Source organism: Theropithecus gelada, chromosome 1 (genome assembly GCF_003255815.1).
Source record: "Theropithecus gelada isolate Dixy chromosome 1, Tgel_1.0, whole genome shotgun sequence".
NCBI lineage: Eukaryota > Metazoa > Chordata > Mammalia > Primates > Cercopithecidae > Theropithecus > Theropithecus gelada.
Genome location: NC_037668.1, coordinates 47,134,437 through 47,148,986, shown reverse-complemented (window position 1 = coordinate 47,148,986; position 14,550 = coordinate 47,134,437).

The following is a 14,550-nucleotide window of genomic DNA, read 5'->3' as shown; positions in this document are numbered from 1 at the left end:
ACAGACTTGATTTATTCGCTAATTCGCTAACTTACTCACCTTCACTTTCCCTACTCACTCTCTCATTCGTTCGCTGGTTTCTTGCATTGGAATTCCCGCCTGAACCACTAACACCGAAACTGCTCTGGGAAAGGTCACCTACCGCCAAATGAAATGGACGCTTTTCTGACCTCTGTACCGCATTCCACACAATTGTCCCTCCCTCTGATCCTCGCCGGCTCCTCCTCTATTCGTTTCACTCCCGGTAACGCTACTCTTTCCTCTTCTCCCCATCTGCTGTTGTCTTTTGGTTTCCTCCAGGGCTGCCTTTTCTCTGCCCGCTGTTTAAGGAATGTTGGTTCGCAAGCTTACATCAATTCTCTTTTCACTCAACAGATTCCCTGAGTAATTGCAAACATTGCCAAATTGTATCTACAGGTAAAACGTCTACCTCAGGCCTCCTATCCACGTATATATTTACACACACACACACACACACACACAGGGTGCCTTCTGTATCTATGGGCTTTGCGTCCATGGATTTAACCAACCATGGACCAGAAATATTTTTAATCAAATAAAAAATAATACAAAATTTAAAATTCAGTGCAACTATTTACGTAGCATTTACATTGTATTAGGTATTATAAGTAATCTAGAGATGATTTAAAGTATATGGGAGCCAGCGCAGTGGCATGCACCTATAGTCCCAGCTACTTGGGAAGCTGAGATGGGAGGATTGCTTGGGACTAGGAGTTCGACTTCATCTCTTAAAAAAAAAATAAGTAATTTTTTAAAAGGGTATGTGAGCATATGGGTAGATCGTATGCAAATACTGTGCCATTTTATATATGGGACTTGAGCATCCTGCATTTTGGTAACTGCAAGACCCTGAAACCAAATGCCCACAGCTATCAAGAGAGATTGTATATCCAGCCTACTGGCTAGTGTTATTGATTTTAGTCTTCTATCCTACCAACAAATATAAATCTGACCATGTTATGCCTCTGATTAGAAGCTGTCAATGAAGGCTGAGAGCAGTGGCTCACACCTGTAATCCCAACACTCTGGGAGGCTGAGGCGGGAGGATTGCTTGAGGCCAGTAGTTCAAGACCAGCCTAGGCAGCATAGTGAGACTCCTGTCTCTACAAAAAAAAATTTAAAAATTAGCCAGGCTAATGTGATGTGCACCCTTAGTCCCAGTTACTTGGGAGGCTGAGGTGGGAGGATCACTTGAGCCTGGGAAGTGGAGGCTACATTGAGTCATGTTCTTGCCACTGCACTCCAGTCCGGGCATCAGAGTGATAACCTATTGCAAAAAAAGAAAAGAAAAGAAAAAAAAAAAGCTGTCAGTGACTCCCATTCATACACCGGATCTATCCAAGCTTCAACACTGCACTGATTCTACGAAGCCTAGGCAGATAGAGCTTAGAGCTACCTTCCCCTTCTCATTGTCCCACTAGTCTGCCTATCTACGTTGAATTCTCTACCTAGTACTGAAACATCTGGTTGTAGATGTTATCTGCTAGTAGAACTAGAAGTTGCCGCTTGTCTTCATACTTCCAGTCAGAGCACAATGCCTTGAATAGTAGGGTCTTCTACAAAGTATCTGTTGAACTGAATTGGATTTATTCACCTATTTATTTGTTTATTTATTTATTGAGACAGAGTCGTGCTCTGTCGCCCAGGCGCGATCTCGGCTCACTGCAACCTCCGCCTCCTGGATTCAAGCAATTCTTCTGCTTCAGCCTCCCAAGTAGCTGGGATTACAGGCACCCACCACCACGCCTGGCTAACTTTTTGTATTTTTTTAGTACAGATGGGGTTTCGCCATATTGGCCAGGCTGGTCTTGACTCCTGGCCTCAAGTGATGCGCCCACCTCGGCCTCCCAAAGTGCTGGGATTATAGGCATCGTTCACCTATTTATTATTTGCAACTTTGACAGCAAAATTCTGTTGTACCAGACCTTGCTATGACAGCCTCTTCCTTCAAGATAACTTCTATGACCACCCTTCCCTTCTCCTAGTTCTCAATTTTTTTAAATTATTATTATTATTATTTTTGAGACAAAGTCTTGCTCTGTCACCCAGGCTGGAGTGCAGTGGTGTGATCTTAGCTCACTGCAACCTCTGCCTCCCAGGTTCAGCGATTCTCCTGTCTCAGCCACCTGAGTAGCTGGGATTACAGGCACGTGCCACCACCCCCAGCTAATTTTTGTATTTTTAGTAGAGATGGGGTTTCACCATGTTAGCCAAGCTGGTCTCGAACTCCTGACCTCAGGTAATCCACCCACTTCGGCCTCCCAAAGTGCTGAGATTACAAGCGTGAGCCATCGTGCCCAGCCCTATTATTCTTATTCTTTAAATTTTTCTTTGCTTTTCCTTTTTCATAGAGGTGAGGTTTTGCTATGCTGCCCAGGCTGGTCTTGAACTCCTGGGCTCAAGCCATCTTCCCACTTTGTCCTCCCAGGGTGCTAGGATTATAGGCATGAACCACCATGCCCGGCCCCTTCTCCTAATTCTCATCAGAGCCACTTATCAGATGATTTATGTTTTTAATGATTATTTGTAATTTAAATAATTATTTGTGTGTCTTTTGGATTTTGACTGTGAGCAAATTGAGAATGGAGGCTGTGCCATTTCTGTATCCCTAATGCTTAGCACAGGGCTTGGTATATATTGGATTCTCAATAAATGCTTGTCGAATGGACATAAAAATGAATAAATACATGAACAAATGATTTAATTAATCAGAAAGAGAAAAAATCCCTGTTCTGGGGAAACTGTATAGTGTAACATTTGTGTTGAAAAAGAAAAGGAAAATAAACTTAACTAAAATACCTATGACATGGCTGGGTGCAGTGGCTCATTCCTGTAATCCACTTTGGGAGACCAAGGCAGGAGGATCACTCGAGCCCGGGAGGTTGAGGCTGTAGTGAACCGTGATGGTGCCACTGCACTCCAGCCTGCGCGACAGAGCGAGACCCTCTCTCTAAATAAATAATACTTACGGCGTGTCATAAATAGTTCCAGGCACTTTGCATAACTTCATTTATTCTCACAGCAGGTTGAGATTAGTATCTTCGTTTTCACATTTGGAAACTGAGTCTCTGAGAAGTTAAACAACACAGAAGATGCACAAAGCTCCACATCGTCTAGATTTAAAACTGACAAAGGCATTTTTATTGGATTCAACAGAGTTGTAAACTCTTGCAAAAGGTAGAGAGCACAATACAAAAGCAATCGGAGGCAGATGCGATAGCATGAATCTGGAGCCAGGCTCTCTGGGCGCAGATCCCAGCTTTCCCATCTCCTAGCCTTCTTTCTATTGTTCTCTCTTCCCACCATTCCTTCCCCAATACAATGTTCTGTTCACTGCTATATCCCTAGCCCTATAAGATTATCTCACACATAGTGTCTGCTTGATAAATATTTGTTGGTTGAATAAAATGAATGAAAACGTTGGCGTTTTTGTTCTTCTTGAAGAGCAAAGATTAATACAAGTGGGGAAAAATATTTCTTTTAAAAAAACCAGCAACACACTCATTATAAACTTAGTTACATTCAAAATGATTAAAAATAGGTTTCTCATTGCTAGGGTTACAAACATGGAAAAGAGGAAAGCTAGAAAGAACTCTGTGCTGTTGGATTGGAATTGCAGGTGTCAGTATGACCTCATGATATTTAATATAATAAAGATAAAGTACTCAGAGGATGATAGTGACATGTCAAAATATTTCATTTATTTATGTTAGTGAGAGACAAAATCTCATTCTGTTGCTCAGACTGGAGTGCAGTGACACTATCATAGATCACTGTAGCCTCGAACTCCTGGGCTCAAGCAATTCTCCCACTTCGGTCTCCCAAGTAGTTAGGATGACAGGCATACACCACCTGGCCTGCTAAATTTTTTTTATTATAATTATTATTATTAGAGACAGAGTCTCTCGCTGTCACCAGGCTGGATTGCAGTGGCATGATCTTGCCCACTGCAAGTTCCACCTCCCAGGCTCAAGTGATCCTCCTACCTCAGCCTCCCAAGTACCTGGGACTACAGGTGCACACCATCACACCTGGCTAATTTTTGTATGTTTTGTAAAGATGGGGTTTCACCATATTGCCCAGGCTGGTCTCAAACTCCTGGGGTCAAGCAGTCTTCTCACCTCAGCCTTCCAAAGTGTTGAGGTTATAGGTGTGAGCCACCGCGCCCAGCCCAAACTGATTTAGTAACTACAAACTGTCTAAAATAGTGCTTGGCTCCTAATTGGAATTCTGTAATTCATTATTATTATAGCACTGCTCTTAATTGTCTGGAACAGGTTTCACAAAGATAGTTTACATTTCAAATGAGTAAAGACAGATTCCTATAAAAGGAAGAGAGCCAACATCTTTTTACACTGTCTTGAAGAAAAATAAAAAACCAAAGACTGTCACTTAAATAGGCTAGACTTTAGCCTCAACTGGTTAATCAACTAAACATAAACTCTTTGTTTAGTCTACTAGGTTGTAAATTCAGATTCCTTAACATCACAGATTAGAATGTTCTATACCACGGCACCTGCATAAATAAAGGCTTTTAGATGCCAGTGATTTTCTTCATGGTTTTTCTTCAATTGAAAACTAATTTCTTAGGCTGGGTGCAGTGGCTCATGCCTGTAATCTGAGCACTTTGGGAGGCCAAGGTGGGAGGATCACTTGAGCCCAGGAGTTCAAGACCAACCTGGGCAACGTAAGGAAACCCTGTCTCTATAAATAATAAAAACATATAGCTGAGTGTGGTGGTGCACACCTGGAGTACCAGCTAGATGGGAGACTGAGGCAGGAGGATCACTTGAGCCCAGGAGGTCAAGGTTGTAGTGAGCTGTGATCATGCCACAGCATTCCAGCCTGGGTGACAGAGCAAGACCCTGTCAAACAAAAAGAAAGAAAAGGAAAAAACCTTAATTTCTTTCTTAAAGAAGAGTCACATTTTTTTGTTGTTGTATTTCATATCTTCTTTTTGCAAGAGGGGACCTATATCATTTTGTCCCTTCAGGAATGTGTTCAGAGTCAAAAATCTACTACACAGCTGCTTTGTTTGGTTCCAAAGCCCAGGGACCCCCTTCCCTTTTTAATGTATGTGTATGTATGAAATATTCCAAGCATTCAGAAAAGTGCTGGGAACATGGCCAGGTGCGGTGGCTCATGCCTGTAATCCCAACACTTTGGGAGGCCAAAGTTGGAGGATCTCTTGAGTCCAGGAGTTCGAGACCAGCCTGAACAACATAGTGAGACCTTGTCTCTACAAAAAAAATCAAAAAGTGAAGCGGGAGGATAGCTTGGAGGTGGGAGGATACCTTGAACCAGGAGGTTGAGGCGCAATGAGCCGTGATCACATCACAGCACTCCTGCCTGGGTGACAGAGTGAGACCCTGCCTCAAAAAATAATAATTAATTAATTAATTAATTAAAAATTAGTCAGGTGTGGTGATGGGAGGCTGAGTTCATAGGATTGCTTGAGTAAAGGAGTTCAAGGTTGCAATGAGCCATGATCACGCCACTGCACTTCAGCCTGAGCAACAGAGCTTGACCCTATCTCAAAAGAAAAGAGCTGAAAACATAAATACAGCTTAACAAATTGTTGTAAAATGAACATTACTAGCACCCCAGAAGCCCCTTCTCTGCACATCCTTCACCAGATCCAAACTGCTCCCCCCTTGCCAAGGGAGGATAGCATAACCACTATCTCGACTTTTTTTTTGCCCAGACAGAGTATCACTTTGTTGCCCAGGTTGGAGTGCAGTGGTGCAATCAAGGCTTACTGTAGCCTCAAAGCCTCCTGCCTCCAACTCCCAAGTAGCTGGGGCTACAGGCATGTGCTAGCATGCCTGGCTAATTTTTTGCTTTTTACTTTTTGTAGAGACAGGGACTTGCTACACTGCCCAGGCTGGTCATGAACTCCTGGGCTCAAGTGATCCTCCCATCTCAACCTCCCAAAGTGCTGGTATTATAGAAGTAAGCCACAGCACCTGGTATATCTTGACTTTCATGTTATTCATTTCCTTGTTTTTCTCTAAGTGTTACTACCTGGTTATATATCCTTTTAAAATGTAGTTTAATTTTGCCTAATTTTGAACTTTGCTTTACTGGAATCATACAGTCTATATGTTATGGTATTCAGCTTCTTTTCCTCATTAGTATCCATGCTTTTGTATGTAATTATAGTTCGTTCTTTTTCATTGCTATATCATATTCCATTATATTCTGTCCATGATGTATTTAGTCTACTGTCCATGGATATTTGAGTTGTTTCTAGCTTGAGGCTTTTTTTTTTTTTTTTTTTTTTTTTTTTGAGTCTGAGTCTCCCTCTGTCGCCCAGGCTGGAGTGTAGTGGCGTGACCTCAGCTCACTACAACCTCCACCTCCCAGGTTCAAGCGATTCTCCTGCCTCAGCCTCCTGAGTAGCTGGGACTACAGGCACCTGCCACCATGCCCAGCTAATTTTTGTATTTTTAGTAGAGACGGGATTCAGCTATGTTAGCCAGGCTGGTCTCAAATTCCTGACCTCAAGTGATCCGCCCGCCTTGGCCTCCCAAAGTGCTGGGACTGCAGAGGTGAGCCACTGTGACTGGTCCCAGCTTGAGACTATTGCCAACAAGTCTTCTCATTCTTCTGTGAATATCCCGATACACATTGGGATTTATATATATATATACAGACAGGGTCTCATTCTGTTACCCAGGCTGCAGTGCAGTGGCATAGTAGGCTTACTACAGCCTCGACCCCTCAGGCTCAGGCAATCCTCCTACCTCAGCCTCCTGAGTAGCTGGAACCACAGGTGGTGCATGCCACCATCCCTGGCTAATTTTTGTATTTTTTTGTGGATACATGGTTTTGCTATGTTGCCCAGGCCGGGCTTGAATTCCTGGGCTCATGGGATTCACCATTCTCAGCCTCCTAAAGTGCTGGGATTACAGGTGTGAGCCACCATGCCCGGCTCAACTGGCATATATTTTTATAGAATATGTAAGTCAGGAGGGCAATAGGGTATGCATACTTCAGCTTCACTTGGTACTGCCAAACTTTATCCCAAAGTGATTGTACCAATTTACATGGTCCCCAGCAGCATATGATCATTCCTGTTACTCCATGTCCTCACCAACAGTTGGGTTGTAATGATACTTTAGTATTGTTGCCAGTCTGGTAGGTGTATAGTACTATCTCAATGGGGTAGTGCTTGAGAGAGCTACTAGTCATGTACTCTGAATATATAATGTAGCAGGACTGGGGGATTCCAATCAAATCAAAGGGGCCCTGAAAGAGAAGGGAAATTGACAAAGACATTTTGCTAAAGTAATGCCTTGCCAACTTGAGGAAGGTATGCTGGGTTAAATAGTGTCCCCCCAAATTTATGTCCTTCCTAGAGCCTCACAATGTGGCCTCATTTGGAAATAGGGTTGTTGAAAATGTAATTAGTTGGCCGGGTGTGATGGCTTATGCCTGTAATTCCAGCACTTTGAGAGGCCAAGGCGGGCGGATCACCTGAGGTCAGGAGTTCGAGACCAGCCTGGTCAACATGGTGAAACCCCGTCTCTACTAAAAATACAAAAAAGTAGCCGGGCGTGGTGGTGCACACCTGTAATCCCAGCTACTTGGGAGGCTGAGGCAGGAGAATGGCTTGAACCTGGGAGGCGGAGGTTGCAGTGAGCCAATATCCTGCCATTGCATCCCAGCTTGGGCAACAAGAGTGAAACTCCATCTCAAAAAAACAAACAAACAAAAACAAAACAGAAACAGAAGCACTGTCATTGCCCTCAGAGTTCCGTTACAACTTACTCTTCTTGAATGCCGAAGGCTTGCACCGGCAGGCCGGGGACCTCTTGACCAAATTGATGTTGCTTATAATCCCAGCTACTAGGGAGGCTGAGGCAGAAGAATCCAGAAGGCAGAGGTTGTAGTGAGCCGAGATTGCACCACTGCACTCTATCCTGGACAACAAAAGTAAAGCTCTGTGTCCAAAAAAAAAAAAAAAAAAAAAAGTCATTAGTTAAAATTAGGCCAGGCGCTGTGGCTCACTTACACCTATAACAGTTTGGCAGGCCAAAGTGAGAGGATCGCTCGACTCCAGGAGTTTGAGACCAGCCTGGGCAATATAGTGAGACCTTGTTTGTACAAAACATTTTAAAAATTAGCCAGGTATGGTGGTGCATGCCTATAGTTCCAGCTTCTTGGGAAGCTGAGGTGGGAGGATCACTTGAGCCCAGGAGGCAGAGGTTGCAGTGAGCTAAGATCACACCACTACTACCGCACTCCAGCCTGGTGACAGTGAGACCCTGTCTCAAGAAAAAGAAAAAAAAAAAAAAAAGGTTAGCTCATACTGGAGTGACATGCACACTAAACCAAAAAGACTGGTGTCCCTATAAGAAAAGAAGAAGAGACACAGAAACAGACACAGAGAAGATGGCCCTGTGACAACACAGCAGACAATTTGGCTTATGTGGCTATAAGCCAAGGAAGACCACGAATCACCAGCAAGCACCAGGCGCCAAGAGAAAGGCATGGAACAGATGCTCTCTCTGAGTCCCCCTAAAGGAATCAGTCCTGCTGACACCTTGACTTTGGCCTTCCAGCCTTCGGAACTGAGAAACACTATAATTCTGTTGTTTCAAAGCCACCCAGTTTGTGATCCTTTGTTATGACATCATGAGAGAACTAATACAGCAGGGAGCACACTGGATTAGAGATCATGAGAGCTGTACCCCAGTCTCTACTCTGCTGTTAACTGCTGGTTCTACACATGTAGCCACGCCTGTCTTGTTAGGTGGGCCTTTCTGTGGACTCACCTCTTTAGATTATTATTATTTTTTTATTTTTTTTTTAGTCAGAGTCTCACTCTGTTGCCCAGGCTGGAGTGCAGTGGCATGATCTTGGCTCACTGCAACCTCCACTTTCCAGGCTCAAGCAATTTTCCCACCTCAGCCTCCTGAGTACCTGGGATTATAGGCATAAGCCACCACCACACCTGACTTTTTTTTTTTTTTTTTTTTTTTTGGTAGAGACCGGATTTTCTCATGTTGCCCAGGCCAGACTCAAGTGATACCCCTGCCTCAGTCTTCCAAAGTGCTGCAGTTATAGGCGTGAGCCACCAAGCCCAGCCTCTTCAGATTCCTGTATGCACCGCATAATGACGTTTCTGTCATCTGCAATCTAATGATGGTCCCATAAGTTTATAATACTGTATTTTTACTGTACTTTTCTATGTTTATATATGTTTATGCCCAAGCATGGTGGCTCATGCCTGTAATCCCAGCACTTTGGGAGGCCAAGGCGAGTGGATCACCTGAGGTCAGGAGTTTGAGGCCAGCCTGGTCAACATAGTGAAAATCCGTCTTTACTAAAAATACAAAAATTAGCCAGTTGTGGTGGTGCATGCCTATAATCCCAGCTATTCAGGAGGCTGAGGCAGGAGAATCACTTGAATCCAGGAGGTGGAGGTTGCAGTGAGTAGAGATGGTGCCACTGCACTCCAGCCTGGGTGACAGGCTGGACAAACAAACTGTATTTATACTGTACTTTTTCTGTGTTTAGATATGTTTAGGTACACTCTTACTATTGTGCTACAATTGCCTGCAGTATTCAGTACAGTAACATGCTGTACTGGTTTGTAGCCTAGGCGCAATAGGCTCTGCCATGGTGTAGGTGTCTAGTAGGCTCTACCATGAAGGACACTCCATGATGTTTGCATGACGACAAGGTCCCCTAACAGTGCGTTTCTCAGCACGTATCCCTGTGTTTAAGTGACTCATGACTGTGCTTGTTGCCTCCCCTTGGACCTTCCAGCCTAAGGCTGGGAAGGGCTCCCACTGTTACTAACTCTAGGGTACTGCATCATTCCTCATTGCTTGTAAATAGCCTTTTATTAAACTCTCAACCATTTTTCCCCTTTATTTATCTTTTTTTTTGAGATGGAGTCTTACTTCATCACCCAGGCTGAAGTGCAGTGGCACAGTCTTGGCTCACTGCAACCTCCACCTCCCAAGTTCAAGTGATTCTCCTGCCTCAGCCTCCCAAGTAGCTGGGACAGCAGGTGCACGCCACCAAGCCTGGCTAATTTTTTTTGAATTTTTGGTAGAGACAGGGTTTCACCTTGTTGGCCAGGCTGGTCTTAAACTCCTGACCTCAGTTGATCTTCCTGCCTTGGCCTCCCAAAGTGCTGGGATTACAGGTGTGAGCCACCGCACCCGGCCTATCTCTCTCTCTCTCTCTCTCTCTCTCTCTCTCTCTCTCTCTCTACTGAGACAGGGTCTCACTTTATTGACCCAAATTGGAGTGCAGTGGTGCAGTCTTGGCTCACTGCAGCCTCAACCTCCCTGGCTCAAATGATCCTCCCACTTCAGCCTTCCAAGTAGCTAGGACCACAGGTGCAAGCCACCACCCCAGGCTAATTTTTTTATTTTTATTTTTTGTAGAGACTGGGTCTCCCTATGTTGCCCAGACTGGTCTCGAATTCCTGGACTCAAGTGATCATCCTGCCTTGGCCTCCCAAAGTGCCAGGATTACAAGTGTGAGCCACTGTACCCTGCCTCTCCCCCCTTTCCTTTGCATTTTTAAATATTTATTAATTTATGTATTTATGTTTCTTCTCCCATGTCCTTCAGGAATGAATACTTCCCAGTTTGAATGTGCCACCTGTTTCCTGCCAGGACCCTGACTGCTACATCTATGAGAGGTCCTTTCCCTGCCCCATTCCCTCCCTAGCCCCACTCCCCTCTGTTTCCTTCAGGTTGCATACCACAATTTCCAATTATCTCCTCTATTTGTTACTCTTCCCACACCCGCTGTTTCTCCCACTAGACTGTAAGCTCCATGAAGGCAGGGACTTCATCAGTTCTGTTACTAGTATATTCCTAGTTCCTTGCAGTATCTGGTACATTGTAGGCATTTGATCAATATTTCTTGAATGAATGAATTGGGAGCAGGAATTCTTTATTTTTTACATCTTTAGTATTAGCCATGGTAGGTATTCAGTGGCGCTTAACTGATGTAGTTTTTTGGTTTGTTTGTTTGTTTATTTTGTGAGACAGTCTTGCTCTGTCACCCAGGCTAGAGTACAGTGCTGTGATCTCAGCTCACTGCAACCTCTGCCTCCCGAGTTCAAGGGATTCTCCTGCCTCAACCTCCCAAGTAGCTGAGATTACAGGCACACACCACCACACCCAGCTAATTTTTGTATTTTTAATAGAGACAGGGTTTCACCATGTTGGTTAGGCTGGTCTTGAACTCCTGACCTCAAGTGATCCACCCATCTTGGCCTCCCAAAGTGCTGGGATTACAGGCATGAGCCATTGTGCCCAGCTTCAACTGATGTTCTATGTTCTCACATGGCCCTACCCTTGAGCTCAGAAGGTCTCAGTGTAGGACACAAGCTTGAAAGTTAGAACCAAAGTGGGTTTAAATGTGGCCTCATGTACAGTATGTGTTTAAATTACCCTTAGAGAGAGTTTGAGCTGAGGAAATGCTTGGAAAGCTGTGTTTGATGGTGGAATTTTCACATTTACCCACATTTAAAGGTGCACATAAATAGATTTGTGAGACAGCATGAGTTTGAGGCAAAGAGCATCACTGAATTAGTTTGGATTTAAGTATGTGAGCTTTAGAGTGTGTCAGTGAAAGTTTAAACATTATACCTTGAGGACAGGTGCAGTGGCTCACACCTGTAATCCCAGCAGTTTGGGAGGCCGAGGCAGGTGGATCGCTTGAGCTCAGGAGTTCCAGACCAGCCTGGGCAAGATGACAAAACCCCCCTCTCTACTAAAAAGCACAAAAATTAGCCAGGCATGGTGGTGTGCCCCTGTACTCCCAGCTACTTGGGAGATTGAGGTGGGAGGATCGCTTGAACCCTGGAGGTGGAGGTTGAAATGAGCTGAGATGGTGCCACTGCACTCCAGCCTGGGTGGCAAAGCCAGAGCCTGTATCAAAACAAACAAACAAACAAACAAACAAAAAACAACAGTAAAGCTTGAGTATGAATACTTCAAAAGCCAGCCCAAACCCCGTATATGTGTATATGTGTCTACAACAGGGCAATCCTAGGCTTTTTTTTTTTTTTTTTTTTTTTTTTGAGATGGTCTCACTCTGTTGCCCAGGCTGGAGTGCAGTGGCACAATCACGGCTAACTGCAGCCTTGACCTCCCAGGCTCAGGTGATCCTCCTGCCTCAACCCTCCAAGTAGTTGGAGCTACAGGTGCACGCTATCATGCCTGGCTAATTTTTGTATGTTTTGTAGAGACAGGGTTTCTCCATGTTGCTCACGCTAGTCTTGAACTCCTGGGCTCAAGGGATCCTCCGGCCTTAGCCTCCCAAAGTGCTGAGATTGCAGGCATAAGCCACTGCAGTCAAGTTAGCTTTGATTTTTACCTGGATTATGTGAACTCAGCCATGATGGAGTAACTGGCTATCGCTTGCCTGGTTCTGTTTGGTTAATTAAAAATTAGAGCCTGCGCTGGGTGACTCACACTTGTAATCCGAGCACTTTGGGAAGCCAAGGTGAGTGGATCACTTGAGGTCAGGAGTTCCAGACCAGCCTGGCCAACATGGTGAAACCTTGTCTCTACTAAAAATAAAATTAAAAAATTAGCTGGGCATAGTGGTGCGCGCCTGTAGTACCAGCTACTTGGGAGGCTGAGGCAGGAGAAGTGCTTGAACCCAGGAGGTGGAGGTTGCAGTGAGCTGAGATCGCGCCACTGTACTCCAACCTGGCTGACAGAGCAAGACTCACATTTAAAACAAAAAACAAAAAACAAAAAACAGGGCCAGGAGCAGTGGCTCACGCCTGTAATCCCAGCACTTTGGGAGGCCAAGGCAGGTGGATCATGAGGTCGGGAGATCGAGATCATCCTGGCTAACACGGTGAAACCCTGTCTCTAATAAAAAACAAAAACAAAACAAAACAAAAAAGATTATCCGGGCGTGGTGGCGGGTGCCTGTAGTCCCAGCTACTCGGGAGGCTGAGGCAGGAGAATGGCGTGAACCCAGGAGGCAGAGCTTGCAGTGAGCCAAGATCGCACCACTGCAATCCAGCCTGGGTGACAGAGCAAGACTGGGCTCAGTGGCTCATGCCTGTAATCCCAGCACTTTGACAGGCTGAGGTGGGCAGATTGCTTGAGCCCAGGAATCCAAGACCAGCCTGGGCAACATGAGAAACCCTGTCTCTGCAAAAAATAAAAAAACATTAGCTGGGAGTGGTGGCACGTGCCTGTGGTCACAGCTACGCAGGAGGCTGAGGTGGAAGAATTGCTTGAGCCTAGGAGGTGGAAGCTGCAGTGAGCTATGATGGCACCACTGTACTCCAGCCTGGGTGACAGAGCAAGACACTGTCTCAACAACAACAACAACAAAAAAAAATTAGAAAGCCAGGCACAGTGGCATGTGCCTGTAGTCCTAGCTACTCAGGAAGCTGAGAGACAGAAGGATTGCTGGAGCCCAGGGGTTTGAGGCTGTAGGGAACTTTGATCACATCTGTGAATAACTACTGCACTCCAGCCTCAGCAACCCAGCAAGACTCCATCTCTAAAAATACATACATACATACATAAATACGTAAAATAAATAACCAAAAATTAGAGTGGCCAGGCACAGTGGCTCATACCTGTAATCCCAGCGCTTTGGGAGGCCGAGGTGGGTGGGTCACTTGAGGTCAGGAGTTTGAGACCAGCCTGGCCAAGGTGGTAAAACCCCATCGCTATTAAAAATACAAAAATTAGCCAGGTATGGTGGCACGTGCCTGCAATCCCAGCTAACTCAGGTGGCTGAGGCGAGAGAATCACTTGAATCCAGAAGGCAGAGGTTGCAGTGAGCCAAGATTGCACCATGGCACTCCATAAAAAAAATATATATTTTTTGGGACAGAGTCTCACTCTGTCTCCCAGCATGGAGTGCAGTAGCACGTTCTCAGCTCAGTGCAGCCTCAACTTCCTGGGCCTAAGGGATCCTCCCACCTCAGGCTCCTGAGTAGCTGGGACTACAGGTGCACACCACCATACACAGCTAATTTTTGTATTTTTTTTTGTAGAGACAGGGTTTCATGTTGTTGCCCAGGCTGGTCTCGAATTCCTAAGCCCTAGCAATCATGCCACCTCAGCCTCCCAAAGTGCTGAGGCTACAGGTATAGAAAATAATTCTAAACATGGGGTTCAAGTAGGGGGAAAGGCATTCTTGGCAAGAAATAGGTTGGGTAGCCTCTTCTTGTTTTTTTTCCGTCTTACAGAGGAAGGGTAGGTATCTCAGTTCTGAAGTGGCACTTAGGTCTATCTGCTTCTAAAGCCACACATTTACCTGGGAGGTGGATGGATGGGTTTCAGAGGGTCTGTCCACGAATCCCTGAAACTGCATGCAAATCTTATATATGAGTGCATATCATATTTGCGTTGACGCCATAGCTTTCTTCAGCTTTTCAAAGGGACCCAGATGCAAAGGTAAAGACCCATTGACCAGGAGCCAAATACAGGTCTTGGGAGGATGCCAGTCCCTCCAGCAGAGGGCAGTGGCGCTCACATTCAGCGACCTCCTTGACCTTGTAATACTGGTTATCAA